General features: G+C 58.1%; 1 protein-coding gene across 1 annotated transcript in view; it reads right to left on the bottom strand.

The window, feature by feature from the left end:
* Nucleotides 1–804: 804 nt before the first annotated feature.
* TWIST2 (twist family bHLH transcription factor 2) overlaps nucleotides 805–9,310 on the bottom strand; it is a 52,628-nt gene continuing 44,122 nt past the window's right edge. Inside the window, exon 2 of the mRNA XM_079924189.1 lies at nucleotides 805–1,551. The gene's annotated coding sequence lies outside the window, so the exon portion shown is untranslated. The remainder of the gene's footprint in view (nucleotides 1,552–9,310) is intronic.

Here is a 9,310-nt window from a genome sequence, read left to right as displayed (position 1 = left end):
CTCAAGGTGGTGACCCATGGACTTGTATTTCCCCCCACCGGAAGCCCTTAACCTGGGAGCCACTCCCCAACCCCCAGTGAAGTCCACAGACACAGTAGGGAGGCCAGCAGGTGGGGCGCGGGACTTCCTGCCCCACATGGAGTGTGTCTGCACCACCTCCCTGCCCGCCTAGACCAGACCCCAGCCAGCTTCTCCTTTTTGGATGTGGACTGTGGACTGTGGCCTTTCTGGGACTTCTGCTCTTGAGCTCCATCCTTACCTGCACATACAAGTGCTGCAGCCTTAACCTGGCCCAGTGGCGTATACAGGGCTATGGTAAGTGGGACAGTTGCCTGTGGAGCTCATGTTATCAGGGGGACTGGACATATGCAGAGCAGACTGTAACCCACTGGGAGAAGTGTGAAGGAGGACATGGATGTCATGTCTGGGGAGAGTAAGGAATTCCACCTGGGAAGGCTCCGCAGCGCTGGCACTGGCTAGCACTGACCTTGAAGAGCAGGCCTGGGACACAGGATGGGTGACTCTTGATCTAAAGAACAAGAAATGGTCTGCAGAGCGTACCCCTAGCAACTGAGCCTGGGGCGTGGGTAGGTGAGAAGATGGGCACCTAGAGGGGCTGAGGCCAACCTCATCTGCTTTGCCAGGCCTGGGTCTGTTAACACACTCAACTGCATTAGTGTTGGTAGTTTCTAGAAAGTTCTACAATCATGTATGCTATAAGATGTCTCACATCCTTTCCGGTCCCCTTTAAAGTGAAATGATAGTTATTTTTGCAACCCATTCCAACTTTCTCAGGCCCTTTCTCGTGTTGCAAAGTAGAGAAAAGAAGAGACGGAGGACCAGGACTGCAAAGACATCTTTATTGTTCCTGGGAGGGAGCAGAATACACAGCCACATTGCAGTCACTGAGCTTGTTACAAATATCTCAATAAATAAAACAAATAAGCAACATATACACTGAAACAGAAAAAAAAAAAAGGTTAGCTGAGCAAATCATGGAGAAAGAGAAAGGGGAGAAGTGAGAAGAATTCCAGGCTTCCTTGAAACAATCATGCAGGGGCTTGGGGGTGGGAAGGGAGCACGAGGTTCTTTTTCTGAGAGCCTTGGTCCAGTTTAAACAGAATTGTACAGGAAGGCATTTCTGGCTTATTTTTTAAAATATACACTAAAAAAAGGCACTTAGAGGGAAATACAAATCCAAAATCCTTGTAAATGTGTTCCTGAATTCAGCGATTTTCAGAAATAATAAATCCCCGCCCCCTCAAAACATAGAAATAAAAAAATAAAACCCAGGCCTGGGTCTGTTCCCACCCTCAAACAGTGGCGAGGACGGCAATGAACATGTCACCGGCAAGAAGGACCGTGCGCGCCACTTCCTCTGCGGGGCCCGTCTCGGGGAGGGGGCCGTGCGGTCCGGGCTCTGTCGCTGTGCCCTTGTCTAGGCACCGTGCTGGAGCACTGAGAGGGGCTTTCCCGGAGGTCGTTCGGGTTTCAGAAGTTACAGACTCGGATGCACCCCAGTTCCACGTGCGCTCAGCCCCGCGGGACAGTCTGGAAAACAAGGTAGAGGGAGGTTGAGAAGCCACCGCATCTCTCGGTGTCCAGGGACCGCCCTCATCCAGGAGCCCCCGGACGGGACGGGACACGTGCGAGCCGCTCTGACACCCGTCTGCTCCCTGTCTGCCCTGGCAGAAGCTGCACAGGTGACCAGTAGTCAGGGCCACTGGGCACCTGCAGGCTGTTGCCCCCAGGGACCCAGGCCAGGCCTGGAGCCCCCCTCCCTCCCCACCTCCACCCTCTCCGGCTGCACCCAGACCCAGAGGGCCGGATCTCCTGTCTGCTGTGCCCACCAAAGCCTTGCCCCCCAAGGTGCCCGGCAGGGCAGTGCTGACCCCGTGGGTGAGCCGCTCCCTGGTGGGGCTCCCATGGAGAAGAGCAGCCCACCATGGAAGGGGAAGGGGTGCTGGGGAGAGGCGGCTGCAGGGGCTTCAGGACAGCGGTGTGAGCCGAGCCAGCTGCAGAGGGGTGGGGGCGAGGACGCAGAGAAATGGGACGGCTGCTGGGCAGGAGCTGTCAGAGGGGGATGAATTTCTACAGCTGTGCTTTTGAAAAAACGACAGATTCACAGACAACGCAAAACAAAAGTGTACAGGGAGGTCGCATGCACCTCTCACCTGGTTTCCCCCACTGGTATCACCTGGCACTAGTCTCGTGAAGCGTCACAAACAGAAGAGGGACCTGGGCACAGCACGAGGGCTTAGTCACACCTCACTCGTGCGCGCGCGCGCGTGTGTGTGTGTGTGTGTTGGGAGTGGAAGGAGGTTGTACCAGGGGTGTGTGTGTGTGTATGTGTGTGTGTGTGTCTGTGTGTTGGGGTGGGAGGAGGTCGTACCCAGGTGCGTGTGTGTGTGTGTGTGTGTGTGTTGGGTGTGGAAGGAGGTTGTACCAGGGGTGTGTGTGTATGTGTGTGTGTGTGTGTGTGTGTTGGGGTGGGAGGAGGTTGTACCCAGGGGCGTGTGTGTGTGTCTGTGTGTCTGTGTGTTGGGGTGGAAGGAGGTCGTACCCAGGTGCGTGTGTGTGTGTGCGTGTGTGTGTGTGCGTGTGTGTTGGGGTGGGAGGAGGTTGTACCCAGGTGCATGTGTGTGTGTGTGTCTGTGCACGTGCGCCAGGCTATTTCATCACCTGTGGATTCTGGCCCCCTCCAGTGCGATCAAGATACACAACTGTTGAATCCCAGCCCCACAAAGCCCCGGAGCTCATGCAATTGGTCCATAAAGTGCAGGTGGGTCGATCAAAATGCCGCTCTGGGGCCAGCTTCCAGCCGCCGTCTCCGGAGCCCCTCACCCCCATGTCCACCACCTCCCGCGGGACCTGGCCAGTGAGGCTCCCAGGAACCAATGCAAGTGACAAAGGCCACGCTCTACCAGAAGCACTCCTGCCTTCCCACTGGGGAGTGAAGCTTGTTGCTGACAGGGAGGTGGAAGACCAAGTGATGTCGCAGAGGGAAGGGGCATGTGCCGGGCGGGCCCCGCGGGCAGGGAGCTCAGGACCTCACGGGCTGCCATCTGCGCCCACAGGCGTCCTAGAGAAAATGTGTCGGAGAGAAGATCCGGGCCAGGGTGTCCGAGCACCAGACTACAGAGTGAGTGACGCAGCCCCGTAAGCCAAGGTCGTACGTCTCCGCAGTGGGGACGGCGGGAGGGCCCCGGGGATATCACGGGGCACAAGCACCTGGCCAAGGACCTCTGCACGCGCTGGCAAGGTCCCTGGGGGTGAGCACAGTGGGCCCCTCACCTCACCCCAAGGAGGCAGCGCGTGGCTGGGGCGGCTGCTGGCCTGTCGCCTGCTGTTCTGGGGCCGTGGACTGCTGACTGCCCAGTCCTGCAGGACCCAGCTCTACAGCACACCCAGCCAGCTTGCGGCCAATCCCAAATTTACAGCGTGTGGCGGTGGGGGGGGGGGGGGCGGGGGGGTGTGGCCTGATGCCACTGGGCAGGGGCAGCACGAGGTATGTGCCTTGACCGCCTGCGCCCCCCGCTCCCTCCCCGTGGAACCCTGAGCTCCACACTAAGGCCCAGCTGATCAGGGAACTCTAGAAGCCTTTGCTGCCGCAAGACAAAGCTCTGCAAAAAAGCAAAGACACATTTTCCCTCAAACTCCAGTGCGTGGAAACACACATGCGCTTCTTTTATTTCAAGTCCAGAGCACTCCGAATATGTAAGCCTTTTTAAGTGGTCCTGGGCAGAAAGTCAAAGGCTGCTCTCTCTTGGAGAATGTGGTTGTAATTAGATAATTAATAAGGGGGCAGCTAGAGAAAGCTAAATGGAAGCCTTCCTCAGTGGGAGGAAACAATTACAGCGGGTTTTGATATATGAGCCGCGCCAGCCCTCCGAGGGGAAATACAGCATCATCCGTGGAAAGCCAGGAACGACAGGGCCGCCCCCGGAGCGCAGGTTTCAGGGTTCACTCCACATGCCTGCGGGGCCCAGGGCTTGGGCAGGAGCGAGCGGCAGGTTCATTAGTCTTTCTGACCGAGAGCCTTCGGGGCCGACCGCCTTGATGTCACCCTGACCCCAGCTGCGTCTGCTGACATGGGCGGCGTTCTCAGCCACAAATGAAAAACATCTGGGGCCCCGACAGCCTCCCGCGTGTGAGAGCCACCTGAAACCGTGTGCGTGTGTCCTGTACACAGTTCACGCTGCATCTGTCTGCCCGGCCAGGAAGCGGGGCGGGCAGAGAGGCCGGGCAGCAGCAGGACTGAGAGGCTGGCCGTCCCCCTCTCTCACCCACACCGACCACTGGGCACTGAGAAGCAACGAGAGTCTTATTCGAATCTGTATCCCTAGGGCCTGACACAGGGAGGGGCACACCAACAACGTTCTCCAGAAAGTGAGGCAGGGGTGGGCTTAAGAGGGAAGCATTCATTTTAAGGCCTTCCATCCATTCACTGATTCACCCCCCCATCCATCCATCCACCCACCATCCTTCCATCTATCCCTCCATCCACCCACCATCCTTCCTCCCTGCCTCCCTTCCTTCTTTCTATTCACCCACCATCCATCCACCCACCATCCTTCCATCTATCCCCCATCCACCCTGCCATCTATCCCCCCATCCACCCTTCCATCTACCCATCTATCTTTCCAACATGTACTGAGCACCTTTCATGTGCCAGGAATGCTGTTAGCTGTTTAAAAAGCCCAGAGCAATCTAGCAGGGGAGGAGTAACATGTTTATAAACAACTAGAGCTCAGGGTAGACAGTGACAGCTTTTTTAGAGGAAGTGCAGCTAAGACTCTGCAACCAGAAGGGAAGGGTGAGGAATAAGGGTAGAGAGAGAGGATCACAGATGTGAAATGTCTCCTGGTCAGATACAGCACACGCACGCACACATGTGCACACCTGAGGCTCTGCCAGTGGAGACTGGGGGGCAGAAGGCGAGGGTCAGGAGACCAGGAAATGTTCACAGCAGCCTGGGGGCGTGGCCACGGTCCCCAGCAGAGCAGACATCCAGGCCGTCGTGCCAGCCCTCACTGCCCCTTCAGCATGAAAAGTGGAAGCATCTCTGCCTCCACAGGCCCCTGGCACTGCCCAGCTCACTTGAAGGGGCTCCCCCCGTCAGGCTGCCCTTGCTGCCCCCTCCTCCCGTTCACTACGCCTAAAACAAAGACCCTGGACACCTGGGCTCCCAGGTACACTGTGCAGGGGCTGGGGTGGGACGTGCCAGGTGTAAATGAGCAGTGATGGACCCGGGCGTGGAGAGCTGACAGCTGCCACCTTCCCTGGGGGGTCTCGCCCATTCTGCACGGGCCAGCCCCCCTCCCTCTTGGGCATTTGTCCTGCACTGTTTTTCAGCGGGGGCCCTCTGTCCCCTGGCCGAGCCTGCCCACAGCCTCCTGACCGTTTGAACACAGCTCCCAAGAGTGTGGTTTGGAGGGACAGAGCCAACTTCGTATCACCAACAAAATGTGCCGTAAACACGAGTAGAAAACAAACGATGATTCGCATCAGACGACTGAGGACCACAGTGGGGAAACTGCCAAGCGGAGCACCACACAGACAGCCCAGTGAATGGGGATCCAGCTTCAAAACAGCGGAAATTATCATCTTGGGAGAAGCCAGAGGAGTGTGTGTGGATAAAATGAGAATATGCTGCTTTGAAAGAGCATGAACAACCAGGAGACAGGAAAAGCGCTCTTGGAAATCACACAAAGAATATTAGTAGACATTTTTTTAAATAATAGAAACAAAATAGCAAAACAGACACTGATGAAAAACAATTAATGAATTGGAGACTGACTGATGGAATCTCCCGGCATCTGAGCAAAAAGACAAGGCATGTGGAAAGGAGGAAGCGGACGCGGTCACAGGAGAGATACCGACGGAAGAGTCCCCACGCTCAAGGAAGATCGAGGGTTTCAGATTAAAAGGAACACCGAGTTCTGGAAAGGAAACCCAACAAGACAAGCAACAGAGCCACATCACAAAGTTCTGGATTCTAAGACTAGAGAAAACCTCCTACAGGCTTCCAGACATAAAAAGAAACAAAAAAGAACCAGACTGGGGTGCCTTCCCCTGTGCTCATACCACCCGCTAACTGGCAATCCCAGGACGCCCAGAGTTTCTGTGGAGAAGAACGGCGTCCCTGGAGCTCTGTTCCCCAAGAATCCATGGACCCCGTGGGGAGGAAAAGAAACATGAGGTATTTAAGACCTCAGGAAGTACACCTATCAGCTCCCGCTTCTGGGAAACACTACTAGGAAACGTCTTCCATCAGATGAAAAGTAGCTTGGGCTCTGTCTCTGCAGGCATGGCAACAAATGATCTAACAATCGCCCCCACCGCAAACCAGACAAGCAGGTAAGACGCTGTGGTCGACGCTCTTTCTGTCCCAAGAGGGCAGAGGGCGCTCTTCTTCCCCAGCTGGGTCCCCAGGGTCTGGAGCAGCGCCTGGCACACAGTAGGTGCTCAATAAATACCTGCTGCAAGAGGGGCTACAATGAGGCGGTCAGACACACAGCAGAGGTGGTCACGCAGGTGACCAGGAGCCCCAGGCTCCCTGTAACACCCGCACTCTGTAACGCACTCGGACTCCCGTGCATTCTAAGCTTCCGCTCCTCGAGACCAGCAGGGTCAGCGACACACGGAAGCCAGTGAGAAATGCAGACGGCAGGTCTGGCCCGGAACTGAGGAACAGCACCTGCACGCTGGCAAAATCCCAGTTCTCCGGAGATGCTCCCCGAGCAGGAAGAAGTGGGGGATCGTGCACAGCCTACGTCATCCACATCCCTGTTCAGAGACGTGGACTGCGGCTGCGATGGGCTGTGACTGCCGGGGCACGCGGCTGGGTGGAGAAACAAGAATTCCAGCTTCATCACGCTCCCTGCCGGGGGCGGGGCCCCCGCGGGCTGCCAGGCCCTGAGGCTGTGCCAGCCACTACAATCCTGCCTGAGAGCCCCAGACGCGGAGACCCGCCGGGGCGCAGCCGGGACACGCAGTGGACACAGCTGAGCAGCCGACCCGTGTCCAGCTCGTCTGGCTGCACCTCGATGGTCACCCACCTGAAGGCGTGGGCAGCAGGGGTGCCAGTGACGGCCCCTGCAGGGAGTCTTGGAAGGATCACCCACTCAGCTGGACGGGTTTTCTTCTTCCCTCTGGGTAGGGGATTTGAAGAGAACATGGGGCACTGGGTGCAGGCAGGCGCTGGACGCCTCCCTGCCTGCCGTCTGCTGGCCTGGCCGGGATGGGCAGTGCCAGCGGGTGGCCCGAACAAAGCTCGTTCCCCAGAGCCGCTTGCCCCAAGGCAGTTTCTGTGACTAACGTTTGTCCAGGGACGCGGGGAAGAGCGGTTTTGCTTTCGTTGGAGAGAATGCGAAGCTCTGAGCAGCGAGCTCCAATCAGGCCTGGATAACGGGAAGCATGTACACAGGACCCCCTCCCTTAGGGACCAGCGGCCGAGCCTCACCTGGGCCATCGGAGAGGCGGGGGTCCAGCTGCCCCTGCAGATGGGGGCCCTCTGTCCTCCCAGTTCAGGCCCCCTCCCTGCCTGTGGCCTCTGGGCACCTCTCCTGGCTGTGAACCGGGCCTGGAAGCCCCAAGGGTCAGAAGGGTAGAGAACTGGCAATGCCAAACGACAAAACGGACCCCGTCCCAATGACTATTTGGGAATCCACCTCTAAACCCTTGAACAGCAGGAGGGAGCCCGGAGCCATCCTCCTGTAGGCTGGACTCTATTAACTGCGACTTGATTTTCAAAGGAGCAGTTTAAGGACATATCCCTGTGGGGTGAAGGAGGGACAGACAAAAGGCAAACTGCTTCCTCTCCCAGCAAATGTAAAGCAGAAAGCACTGGGCTTGTGAGGTTGTGACGTTTTTACAAGGTTCCTCTGGACGGCTGTCCCACCTCCCTCCCTCGCCCGGTCCTTCCCTCCCCCTGCGAGTCCCTGCCCTTCAAGGGGCTGTAAGCGGTCCCTGAACCAAGCAGCGGCTGGGAAGGCAGGACACTCTGGCCTCTCTTCACAGGCCCCTGGGCCCTTTGTTAAAGAGTGGGACAGAGGCTGCAGCCATGTGCGTCTCATTAGGCCAGTGAGCGGCAAGGAGGTGGCAAATGGGGCCAGAGTTGAGACCCGGAGCTGCTCTGCCGGGGGCTGGCCCATCCCTCTGGACAGTCCTGCTGTCCCGGGAACGGCTGGGTGGGAGGTATCCCACCATACCACAAAGCTCCCAGGACCCCCAGCGGGTGGAGGGGCTTCTGCTGCCCTGCGGGGATGCCTGAGGCACCGCCTGCTCCTCTCGGCTCTGCGGGGACGTCAAAAGATTCCAGGACCTGCGCGTTCGGCTCGAGTGTGACATTCAGGACTGCTGCCCGGACACGGGCGCAGGCTGTGGGTTCCAGAGGGACCGTGCGCGTCTGTGCTGGAGCCACCGACGCCCCCTGTGCTCTCTGCCCCCTCTCTGTGTCCCAGACAAGCCCCCTGCTTGCAGACGCCACCTGCCAGGGGCCCCTGCCCTGTTCAGGGTCTGGGGTCAGTGGAAGGGTAAGGAGGATGAGGACAGGTGGCCCCTCTCTCCAAGCTCCGCGACGCAGACGTCTGACCCCAGCCAGCCCGCCGTGCGTGAGAAAGAGGAGTCCTCTTCGGAACGACCGCGTTTACGATGCCAGGACTTTCCTATGGCTCCCTGGTGGCTTGCAGGGGAGCTGGTGGCCTTGCTTCTCCAGGGGACCAAGAACCTCAGATCCACTTACAAGTGGAAACAGCGCTCTCTCCCCCTCCCTCTCTCTCTCTCTGTCTCTTCCCCGGCCCCAGCTTGGGCTTGGCTTCAGTGACTCAGGCTATGTCTGCAGTGGCCTGTCTGCCATGGGGAAGTAGCCCTGAGAACAGGCTGGGGAGGGGGCATGCTTGCCTCTGGGCATCCAGGCAGGTTCCTCCTACTCGGTGCCTCCCAGTGTCACTGCCTGGAGAGACCGCCCTGCAGAGCCCACCCCCGGCAGCCCGAGACTCCCCAGGGCCAGCCCTGCTCAGTTCCCAGGGGAGCTATGACAGGAAGGCCAGGGGTCCCCGCGGACCCATCCTCAGCGCTGCCTCGGAGGGAGACCGTCCCATTTCTTCTCCATGAGTCACGCGACGCTGCAAAGGGTCCTCCCACGTTTCAGAGACAGTGAGGGCAAGCAGTCCCGAGTAACCAGAGACGAGGAGGATGCCGCCTCTTCCTGGCCCACAGGCCTCCAAACCCAGCAACCAGTTTAACCGGTGAATTATGATTTCTCCAGATGTCACTACATTCAGCTTCCAAATGAAACTCATGAGTG

Source organism: Stenella coeruleoalba, assembly GCF_951394435.1.
Source record: "Stenella coeruleoalba genome assembly, chromosome: 6".
Taxonomy (NCBI): Eukaryota; Metazoa; Chordata; class Mammalia; order Artiodactyla; family Delphinidae; genus Stenella; species Stenella coeruleoalba.
This window is presented reverse-complemented; position numbering and strand designations above follow the sequence as displayed.